Source organism: Venturia canescens, chromosome 1 (assembly GCF_019457755.1).
Source record: "Venturia canescens isolate UGA chromosome 1, ASM1945775v1, whole genome shotgun sequence".
Lineage (NCBI taxonomy): Eukaryota > Metazoa > Arthropoda > Insecta > Hymenoptera > Ichneumonidae > Venturia > Venturia canescens.
In genome coordinates this window covers 4,812,893-4,824,353 of record NC_057421.1, presented here as the reverse complement: position 1 = coordinate 4,824,353, position 11,461 = coordinate 4,812,893, and positions in this window count along the sequence as shown.

Genomic DNA, 11,461 nt, shown 5'->3' with positions numbered 1-11,461 from the left:
AGGGCGATCGATTGCCGACAGAACTTTTTCCCATTGAGAGACATAAGCCGTGTGCTGAGTCACTGCAAATAGTTCTGTATAACTTGGATATAAACCCGGTGTCTCTGATACACTCGATAAAGGCACGACCCACAACAGGATATCAGACGATCCGGTGGTCAAATCTCTCAACAAGCCATGTCCGTCACCCTTTTCATCAACGAAACCTAAAGACTCGTTCGAATCATGAAAAGCAACTTTTAACGATACGTTCATGGACCTTGTCCACGCCTGCATCTCTTTATTCACAAACGGATTAGAAGATATTATTCCTGTTTTGGTGAAATCCGATTCGATTTTGCCCTTGTATACTGTCGCACGAACCTGGTATCCACCGAGATTCCTCGACGGGTCAAATCGAATGTTTTTGCAAACATCCACATTGTCGAAATATTTCCGTGCGAGTAAAGTCCATGGGTGATCGTTAACGCCTCGATAGGTCCCTCGGATTTTCCAAGGAGTTGGAGCCAACTCCGTGTAAGGATTGAAGCCGTAAATCAAATTTTCCCCAGTACTACGATGACATATGTACTTTGCATATAGTATATCCGTCGTCCATGCAGTCCACAAAATATCGAACGCCTTCGAGCATCCCATCTCTTCCCCGGATGAGTCAAAAATATAAAATTCAGCCATGTGATTCCACCATCGAGACTCCTTTATATCACCGAGAATCTTGTTCAACTCCATCAAAGATGTGACCGCTATTGCAAATATTTGCAGCTTATATCGAGGCTTTTCCGATACTCCATCGGTTCTTGCTGATCCCTCGTCGCGATGCAACAACACCACACCAATCGGATCGTCAGAGAACATTGATGCGATGAAAGAATCGGAAAATTTTCCAGCAAGACCAATTTCTTTCACGCGATCTCCGTAACATGATTTGATGATTTTTGACTGAAAATGATCGACTTTTTCAAATGTATTCAAAATAACGAAATGTCACAACTTGGAAAAATCAATAAGGAATCTGAAAAGTTCAGCTCACCGTTATTTCACCGAGGTCAGTTGGTCTTTTTAGCACTTGAAAATCCTCTCTACCAGCCAGCACTATCACCACTGTCACTTGTGTTATCAATAAACAATAGAACATAAGTTGTATCTTATACATGTTTAGAAATTTTTGATACTACACTAGTTGCCACGTATGTTTACCGAGAGGTTGTCGATGGTGAAATGTCGCTCAAGTTATATAAAAATTTATTCACTACCATGGAAAATCCAAATGTACGTCCAGTTTAAAACGCACAATACTGATATACATCTGATGCGGCAGCTACTTGCATGGAGATATTACTTTTAAAAAATCAATGTAACAGCTCTTGCAATGGAATATTGCACTCTGTAAACATACAGAATTTCGTAATCACAACATCCATTTAAAAATAATTGATCTGGCATTTCATGCAGTTAAATATTCCATTTTGCAATTCAACAGTACTGAAACTAATCGATATAAAGAACTGCGTAACCTTGACACGGGTGTCCTCTTGCTAGCAACTATTCTAGCATGTTTTTCCTGTACCTTTGTGAAAAAACAGACTTTGGTGAGAAAACGAGAAGAGGACAGCTCAATCGCAATATTTTAATCGTTGTTTGTCTATCGTTTCTACTTATTCCATTACATCTTCATCACACGCGTGCATCAGCCACGTGGTGCGATATTTGGGCCGAGACGTGACGAGCTTCCCTTTACCTAGTTTACCTTTCTACATTTCTACTAATCACTCATAAATGTCTTTCGACAATCACGCATCGCGTGATCTACGAGCTCCTGCACCAGGATTTTTCCATCCTTTTATTAAATGTCTTTTATTCTGTACTTCGTACTCATTACTGTACATGTAAACTATTTGTAGAGTTTGTATGCGTTACGTGCAGGAGGAACGACGCCGGGACACTTTCCCCATGTGTATGGTCGTACAATCTAACGATCAATGTTAATTTTCATTTTCTTAAACAGTCAATAAATAAACTATGTTTCTTTCCATTTCAATTCTTTTTCCTTATTTTTTTCAAACGTCGTTCTTCATAGTGACTACCGGGCCCGTAAGGGACTTCACAGGCAACTTCCCAATTTTTAAGAATTAGATAACAATCAGACACTTGAATTTCTATATTAAATTCTATTTTCGTCGTTGATTTTTATCATCTTCAACCGCTCACCAATTTCTAGTCATTTCTTGTCAACGTCACAAAGCCATCTTCTCGGCGTCCAAAGAAGAAAACCGAGCATCCCACACCCACCCCCTTATTATCATACAGAAGCAATTCCAGGTTCCCATACTTGGATTTCCTCTTTGAAATAACCGGTAACAATAGCGACAACTTACCCATCCCATTCGAATTTTGTCGAGCAGTGCTCGACTGAAACTTATTTCGCCTTTTTGGACTCACATCCGGGTATGTTTTTTCATGCTACTTTTTTCAAATGTTCGCCGTTGTTTTTGAAAGAACGGGAACTTCTTATGGAGTGGGTATTAAATTTAAATCCAAACGGAGCAACTTGATACACGATGCTTGAAAATATATCAACATTTGTTTGCTAAAATAGCATTACGAATCGAGTAACCAAGGCGAAACAAGAACAGAAGCTATTGGCGAACAATCGAGAAGAGAAGTGAACGGAATTGGAAATTAATATCGAACGAATTAGTCAAAGAGATTTTAATGGGAAGGGAAGGGGAGGTGGGAAAGTAAGAGAGAGAGTCTGAATGTGAAACGGGGTGCTTGAACTTGTGGATCGTTGCTCCACAATGAAATACTCGTTAATCGTTAATGCCACAATGAGAATGGGTGAGTTAACCTCAAAACGAGTGTCGAACGTTGCTCTCGAGCTGAAAAGAACGTCGATATAAAAGTGTAAGGGTGACGAAGGAAGAATGAACGAGATTTTTAGGGGTAAGGAAAGGAAAAAAAACAGAAGGAGAGACGGAGAAGAAGTGAACGAGAAAACTAGCGAGACGAGGGGAAATTTACATTTGTCGAGGCAAGCGCGAAGCGTTAACTCGTAAAGATATACGTATATCTGTAGAATATCGTCTGACAAAGAGAAACTCGTTTTCCGTACCACGACGCATCTTAATAATCTCGTTTTACGAGAAAACCTGTTTGCGTATTCTCCCAACTATGTATTTTCACAAAACTAATATTTCCCAACAAAAATCTCGATGGTATACGAAACGAATATTTATTATAGTTGGACGACTGAATAAATATTTTTTATTATGCGTCTAATTATTAACCACTTAACTAGTAAGCGAGTGAATCCATTCCCGTGCCAAAACTGGTACGATCGAGTACGCTACGAAAATTGTCATAACTGTTCTTGATATTTCTGATTTTAAATGCTCAACGCTTCAGTCAAATCGAAATGCAAAAAAGGAAATCAAAATGCAAGGAAGGGATTCAAATTGCAAAAAAGAAAATCAAAATACATAAAAGGGAATCAAAATGCAAAAAGGGGGAAAAAAGTTCTGCAAGAATTCATCTCAAGGCTAAAATCAACGCAGAACAAAAAAGAAAAATAGGGCAAAATTAAAATCAAAATTCAAAACAAAAAAAAACATTGTAAAAAGGGAGTGTAAAATCCTATCGCAGCCTCCACATGGCACACTCTGGGGTCGTGACTTACAGTCACCAGCTAATAGCGGGGGAATTTTATTGAAAATATATCATCGAAATTAAATAATCATTAACATCTCAGTCCGCCTTCTTGTATCCACCATTCCCAATTTTCAAAATTAGACTTTAGATTCGGATTCAGCGACCCAGAAAACCTTCGGATACCAAGTTTCATCGAAATTCATCTAAATTTGGAAAAAACGCATATATGCGTCCTTACCAGTTAACTGGTTAACAAGGGAATTACTGAAAAAAAACGCTGGCCTATGTGTGTTAGGGTGTTCCAAAAAATGGCAATTTATTTAGTCATTTACCGTCTTCCCAACAGCTCAGATATGGTGAAAAAAAAACTTCGTCGAAAGAAGCTCCGTAACTCAATTTTAAAAGGTAGTGCAAGCCATTTTTGTGTTATTTTTTCAAGATATTATGAACAGAAGCAGTTTTACCGTAGAAAATCAATAACGTAGAAAACTCATATCAGTGAATCAATATTCGCTATTCATATGCTAGCATATAGAGGTGAAAAAATGCCAAGCCATCAATATTTACTTTTTCGTTTTCTGGTGCTCGATCGCCTCTTTATTCCAGAATGGTTCGCATCATCGAACGTATCGTGGACTCTTTTGCACCATGCGACATTCTCACTGCTTTTTATTCAACTCTTTCTCCGCACTGTACTTATTAACGATAATTTTATTCTGTACTTTCAGTTTGTATCGACACGTTTATAACTGTCTTTTATTATTTGAGAAAGTGATGAAACGTGTGGCCATGGCACCATCGTATCCTAAAATGTTAATCCGTGATCACGATCACTTCCGAGTTCACGATTAAATTCATAATTTAAATTCATATTTTGCCTCATAGTTATAAGACTAGAGACCAAATATTTATCTTTTTTTTCGAATCACTAGCATTTCGATGGAACGGCTAGCCTACCCACTGATGAAATTATGCCGTCGATACCGAGAGTGATCGTACCAAACTCGAGCGGGTTCACATAATGCGATTATTGACTCGCAGTTGTTCGACGAATTTCCTATTACTTGAGGAAAACACATGGGAAAATTTAATTGGAGAAAAATACGGCGATCCAGGTCAATTTTGCAATCGAGCAATTCATCCTCCCCTGTAAAAATGTTTATGAAGAAATCGAGTAGAAAAAATCATCAATGGCCCTGGATTCATGGAACGGGTAAATTCTTGAGTATGAAAAAAAAAACCAAATCCGTAATTATACTATTTCTCGTTGCTTCAGGTAATACAAATAAAAAGATCGTAAAAATGGAGTTGAATGTATAACATATAACAAAACGACGCGTGGCAGTTCCATCCCGTCGGGATAAGAATACAAAGGAGATATAAAAACAGAGAAAAGCAACTGGGCAGGGAAACGGAATGAGTCTCGCGTCTTATCAAAAATTAAAATTTCATTTGGCCAGCACGAAACTGTCGGAAGTCAGAGTGGCATATACAGTTTGTAAAGAAAATGGCGCCGGAAGCTGAAGAAGGGTAGACGAGGGAGGGTAAGAGAGAGAGAGAGAGAGAAATGCAAGTTCTGAAAGAGAAGCGGGTTGGGAACGGCAGAAAAAAGTAAAAACAAACGACTTAATGACCCAGGTAACTTTCTCTACGATCTCATCTATACTCCCTCTCACTTAAAGTTTGTGACATCATCTCCTGTATTTTCCTCACGAATCGGGAAAGTTTCCATTTTTTTTCGACAATATTGTAAGTACAAAAAGTGTCAAGAGGACTTGAAATTCCTTCCGAGATTTGAATCACAAGATTTTTGCTTGCAATTTTAAAATTGCAATTACTCATTTTACAGAAATAAAGTCAGCTGGTCACTAATGTAAATAACTTCGACACTTGGTAATCACCGCGAATAATACTCGACTCAAAACAAGTAGTGTTTTTAGTCATGATTTATTAGCGCCGCTGGCTCGTTGAAAAATATAATTTTTAAGATTCGTAACTAAAATAGCAATATTTTAAATCCGATTACGAGCAAGCCCCGAAAGCCCCAAAATAGATTCCAATGCTGAGCTCAATTTTTGTTTGAATAAAATTTCATCGAAAGTTATAAGCCACGAAACATCTCGGTGCGATTTGAAAGCTCGAGTAAAATGATCGACGACCAACCACATATAGTTAAGGAAGATAGATGTGGAAATGACCGTTTGTGGTACAAACATTTGTCGTTTGTGAAATTATTCGGACAAATGGTCGAGGATGCAAGAGAAAGAGAGAAAGATCGAGAGGCGAATATAGGTGGGATATTGGATGAGAGAGAAAGGAATGAGCTTCTCGGTTGCGTTAGTGACTGGAAGAGCTGCATAGCTGCACGTGTATATAGTAGGCGGAAATAGTAGAGGGTGAGAATGAAGAGGAGAGGTGGTTGCAATCCGAGTGCGGCGAGCCGCAAATGCCGGATCTCTCGTTGTCACCCACGTTTTCGGTGTACTTGGGCATTCGTGTGTTCAGCTCTGTTTCTCGGGCTCTCGCGTCCTATTTCTCATTCCTACCTATTTGTCTCTTTCTCGTTCATTATCTCACTCTCTCTCTCTCTCTCTCTCTCCTTGAGTTTTCCCTTCCTTTCCCTCCCTTTTGCTAATTATTGTATACATTTTCATAAAAAAATGTTGTGTTTTTCTTATCCGTTTACTTCCTTCATCAATCATTTTACTTCCCTCTTATTATTTCGTATCACACCTCCAAGCGTTGCATCGTTGCATGATTCAAATCCCATCTAATCACCCAATCCAAAGCAAAATACAAGCATTAAATTTTTCCTCTAGTTTTCTATTCTTCATTTATTAACTCTTTCCTCTTCCCATCGCCATCCGAGTTCCTCGTCCTCCTCTCCATCTTCTTTTCCCTCCATCTTGTTCTCTCTGCGCCTTTTCGACAAAATAGCACCGCCAAATACTCGCACAAGCACAGCGAGTAAGAAATACACGCTCGCACACTCACACATAATTATATTATCATGGTACATCCTCGTTTGTGTAACTGTCCGGTTAGCGAGGTCGTTCGGTGGCGTTGAACATGCCGAGAGAACGTTATCTATCCAGTTGCCCTGTGCCAAGCTTTCACCCTTCCCCACTTTCCTTCGATCCCTGCACTGCCCCGTGACACGTCAACCTCGACGGAAATCATTGCCACAGGAGGACGCGCGTGAGCAGCCAATTGTCAGGTCACTCCTGTGCGTCCTGCCTATCTATTCGTCTGTTTTCCTCTCTCTCTCTTCTCCCTTATCCGTCAGTTTCCATGTACATATATTTTAAGCATCGTCACTCGATCGGAGCTTCGTCGAGTTTTGGCTTCCTCCCAATATTATCGATTCCCAAATTCAAACGCTCGTCCATACGACCGCATCGGTGTTGCTGCTTCGCCATATATGTTCGGGCCAGGCCCAAAACGGACGCAATCGGACATTACTCGAATTATCGACAATTCCGAAACACACGCTGAACGAGAATCGCTCTTGCTCCAAAGAAATTTCTGAAAGCAAACATTCTGGGGGGTCAGAGACCCGCCAGAAACGCGGGGCCAATAATTGACGAAGTTTGCAACGCTCGGATCGGTAATTCAATCATTTTTTTCACCGTATTAAAATATCTTACCCCGTACATTCTATATAGGTGTAAAGTTGTCGAGCTTCAGTCATCGAATGATACTGAAAATAAGGCGATTACGATATGGATAAACTGAACAATGGGAATAATGAATGAATCGGTTATTCACGCATTTTTAAAGCTTTGATTTTCACACCGCAATTAACCATGTTTTTCGTGACGAATATTATTATTCGAAGTTCACGAATTCATCAACACTTCGTCGTTGTAAATTCAAACAGTCGCTGCATCTTTTTAACTTAATTTCGATAAATATTCACGATTTTGTATACAAGTTCCAGTGTAATTTTTCAAATTATAATTTACTTCAATTGTCATATTCGAAAGCAAATAAACTTGGACACGTCGTTTCCCCCATTTTTTCAATGATTTTCTAGTCGTTTTTTCTCCACTAACAATATTCTCTTCTGTTCAATCAACACCACCGCTTGGCCATCCCATTTTTCTCTTTTGATTCTCTCCACAATTCTATTCCTTTCCCTTCTCTTTTCCCTTCAGAAATACGTCGACTCCAACTCTTCGTCCCTTTGCCATACGTTCCTCTCGACACTCTCTCGTATACTATAGTCATATGTATACACGGGGCCGACCTCTTGATCTTTCCTTCTCTCTTCCTCGCTCCTTCCTCCTTTTTCGTCCTCAAACAACGAATGTGCCGGACGCTTTTTTCATCTAGACACAAAATTTATTCGTTCCGCAATAACACAGTTGACGGGAAACACGAATGGATTTTCTCACAACGAGAAATTTCATATATACACACACGTGTATTTACAATACAGGATTTCCAGGTGTTATATAAATATGTGAAAAGAGAAAAAGAGAGTGAGCCATTCGCTCCCTCCTACCTCACTCTGTGTACACACTGAAGAATGTTTTTTCCCCTCGTACTCTGACTTCACTTTCAAACCCCCTCGACCCAGTCACCCTCACAATTCATCTCGCTCACTCTCGCTCTTTCTATTTTTCATGGGAGTCAACGCTCCATTGTGGCTCACGTGGCACGCAGTTTGCCCGAGCGAGTTATTATCGTTGGTACTTCCAAATGCAAAAGTACTGTTAACCCCGTGTCCATGTATCGGGGGGAACAAAGTGAGTTGATGTACAGAAATTCTCAATAACTGAAACGTCCTTTCATTGCTAGCAGTTGATCCTTGGATTCAGTTAATACTCGAGGTGAGATAATTTGACTCATAATCTCATCCGGAAGTATGAGAAAAAGGTCGATCGCGTTGGACGCTCGTCCTTTTTTTTAAATTGTTTCGCCATTAAGGAAGTTGAGGCTGTACAGTCATTTTTTTTACCCAAAAGTGATGACCTCTACCTTTCAAAAGTTAGGCCAGTTTACAGTTTGGCAATGTTGCATACACTTTAAAGAAAAGTTGGGGAAAAAAAAACGAAAAACTGGTGAAAGCTCAGTCGAAAACACGAACAGTGACGATCCTAGCCTCAAAAAACTGCACGAAAAACAGATTATTATTAATATAATCTCAGGAAATCTCCTAATAAATTTGAAAAAATTGACATTATTCAGCAAGCCTTGCTCATGTTGCCCAAAAAATTTCCATATTTTTAGCATCATTTTTAACGGAGATATAACTGAATGTGTCTTGACTTCCATAAGATTACATGTTATTTGGCCCAAATCGTTATTGATTTTTCTCAGCAATGACGCTCCTAAACTGTCTGAAAATTTAACTGATTTTTTTTACACTTCACTTTATAAGATGCAATCGGTTTAAAAGCGGTGACATCATTTTCATTCTAATGCCTCAACTTCCTTAAATTCCTACACCACCGGCTAATCGTTGACCGAATGCAACTACCACCCAAGCTTGAAAAATCTGCTGTCGTGGGAAAGAGAGAAGTAGAAAAAGGTGGAACAGCTCAGACGCTCTGAGAGCAAAGCACCTGAGCAAGATTAGAGACGAAATTATATGCGAGCGAGGAAGCTGTGTGCTCTGACGAACGTCAAACTCTACCTGAACATTTGGAATTTAACAGATATCTCAAAAGTAGGGGCTGCGAATGAAAACGACGTCGAGAAAATCAAAAAGGGGTGACGTTTGAAGAAGCTGTCGAGCAGGATGAAAAATAAATGTGAAAAAGGCAATCCGAAAGGAGGAGCCTGGCAAAGAGTGAAAAAACGATCGAAAAAAGTGTTCGAAACAACAAATAGAAGAACGACAAACACGAAGCGAAATAAAGATGGAAAAAGGTGATGAGAAACAAAGAGGAATGAATACAGATGGATAGAAATTGGAGAGAGGCAGAGGGAAAGAGACAGAGTTGAACTCGTGAATTCGAGAAACGTTGGGAGCGAAGTGGACCATAGAACGGGTAGAGGGTGTACGTGAATGGCCATTCAGAAGTAGGAGAGAAGTTGAAAGTGCTAGAGGCTAACCGACGAGTGTGAAAAAGCAGTTGCTGAGAGGGATACAGTGAGAAAAAAGATGGGAATAAATAGAGAAGAAAAAAAGAAACAAGATGGAACGAAGAAGCTCCATTCTGTGCTGGAGCAAACTTCCTTGAAGCAGTGTGCAGACGTATGGACTTCTTAAAAATGAATGTTCTCATAAAAATGATATTCTTTGATGAATTAACGACATTGCATCAACTCGAAGTGGCTAATTGAAAAACCCGAGTCCACACGTACTGTGAAAAGTGAGCACGAGTCAATAAGTTTCCCCACCGCCCCACGAGCTCCCGAACGAGTTTTACTCTGCAACAGAATGCTCCGAAGAGCGTGTACTCGGGGAATACGCTCGCTCGATGTACGACGCCGAGGTGCAAAGGTAAGGGAGATTTTCGAAGCTAAAAAAGAAGCTGAAAAAACTGCGAGGAAAAAGGAGATCGCGAGTTTGTATACGGAGGTAGATAACTCGTCCCCGAAGTGCAGTAACCTCGGTGAAAGAGACTCGCCTCTCTCCTCGAGTGAAGAGGGAGAAGGGAGAGACCTTATGACCCGTACAAAACGTGTGCCCTCTTGTTCCACCAACGGGCAAGTGCCTGTGCACGCGATACTCCTGTGTCTGTCTGTGCGCGTGTGTAGCGTGCGTATGAAGCGTAGCGCAGGCTGGCGAGCGTTATTTTCTGAAGGAAATAACGAATAGCATCCTCAGTGCAACTTCTGCTTGACGTATTTTCATATTGGACACTAATTTTGCTTGCACGTCGAAGAACGCAGGAATTGAGAGTCGCAGCAGCGACTCGAGACGAATACACCGGCGAGCGAGTCTCTTCGAGACACTTTGACCCTTTGAAGCACCCTGACACTACCTGTTTTCGGAAATTGTTTTGTCAATATTCGTGTAACGGTAACAGAGCATTGCGGAAAATCATTGAGACTCACCCTTTTCTCTTCGCTTATTCGAACAGCCACGAGACGCCTCGAAAATCGAATGGATTATTGCGATTCGTGAAATGGTGGAATTTGGCGGCGGAAGCGTCGTTGAAACGGTTGGTCGGGGCGAAGCAAACCTCCGAAAAATTGCAGCTTCGAATCACGAGTCTCTTACTCTCGCGCTCTCCCTCCCTCATTCACTCGCGGCGAACGTATGGAACCTAACCTACAATTAAATTAACGCGGCCAGACGATTCGTCAACTCCCGACAAGTCGCCATTACCCGTAATTGCCAGCGGTTAAATTAACAGGCAACGAGAGGGACCCTCGAGTGAGAGAGATAGAAAGAGCTCAGTTCCGAAAGCAGCGTTACGCATTAATAGTCCATTCGTCTAGGCCATGGCAATTTTCGGATGTCCAACCCTCGCTCTCTCCATTCATCGAAGATTCCCTTTCGCCAACACGATGTGCTAAATAGCGTTTAAATCCGTAAACGAGAAAAAGTGAGGCAAAATGGTCACGAAACTCACGCAAACGTGTATTTGACTAAGTTTCCCTTCAATTCATCATGTTCCAACGGAATAAAAATTTTCTAGAGCATTGAGCAAAACCTTTCGATCTGGTAAACATTAAATAAGGCGGAGATAAATGATCGCAAAAATGAATTCAAACTTACCTCGTGAGGAATCCATGCTGTCCGGATTTTCAGTCACCGCTCCAATGCAGCATCAATAGTAAACATATTTGTTTGTTGAATGAAAAAATTCCGATGATTTTTGTTTTTGCGCGATCTCAACCGGATCCTTTTCAT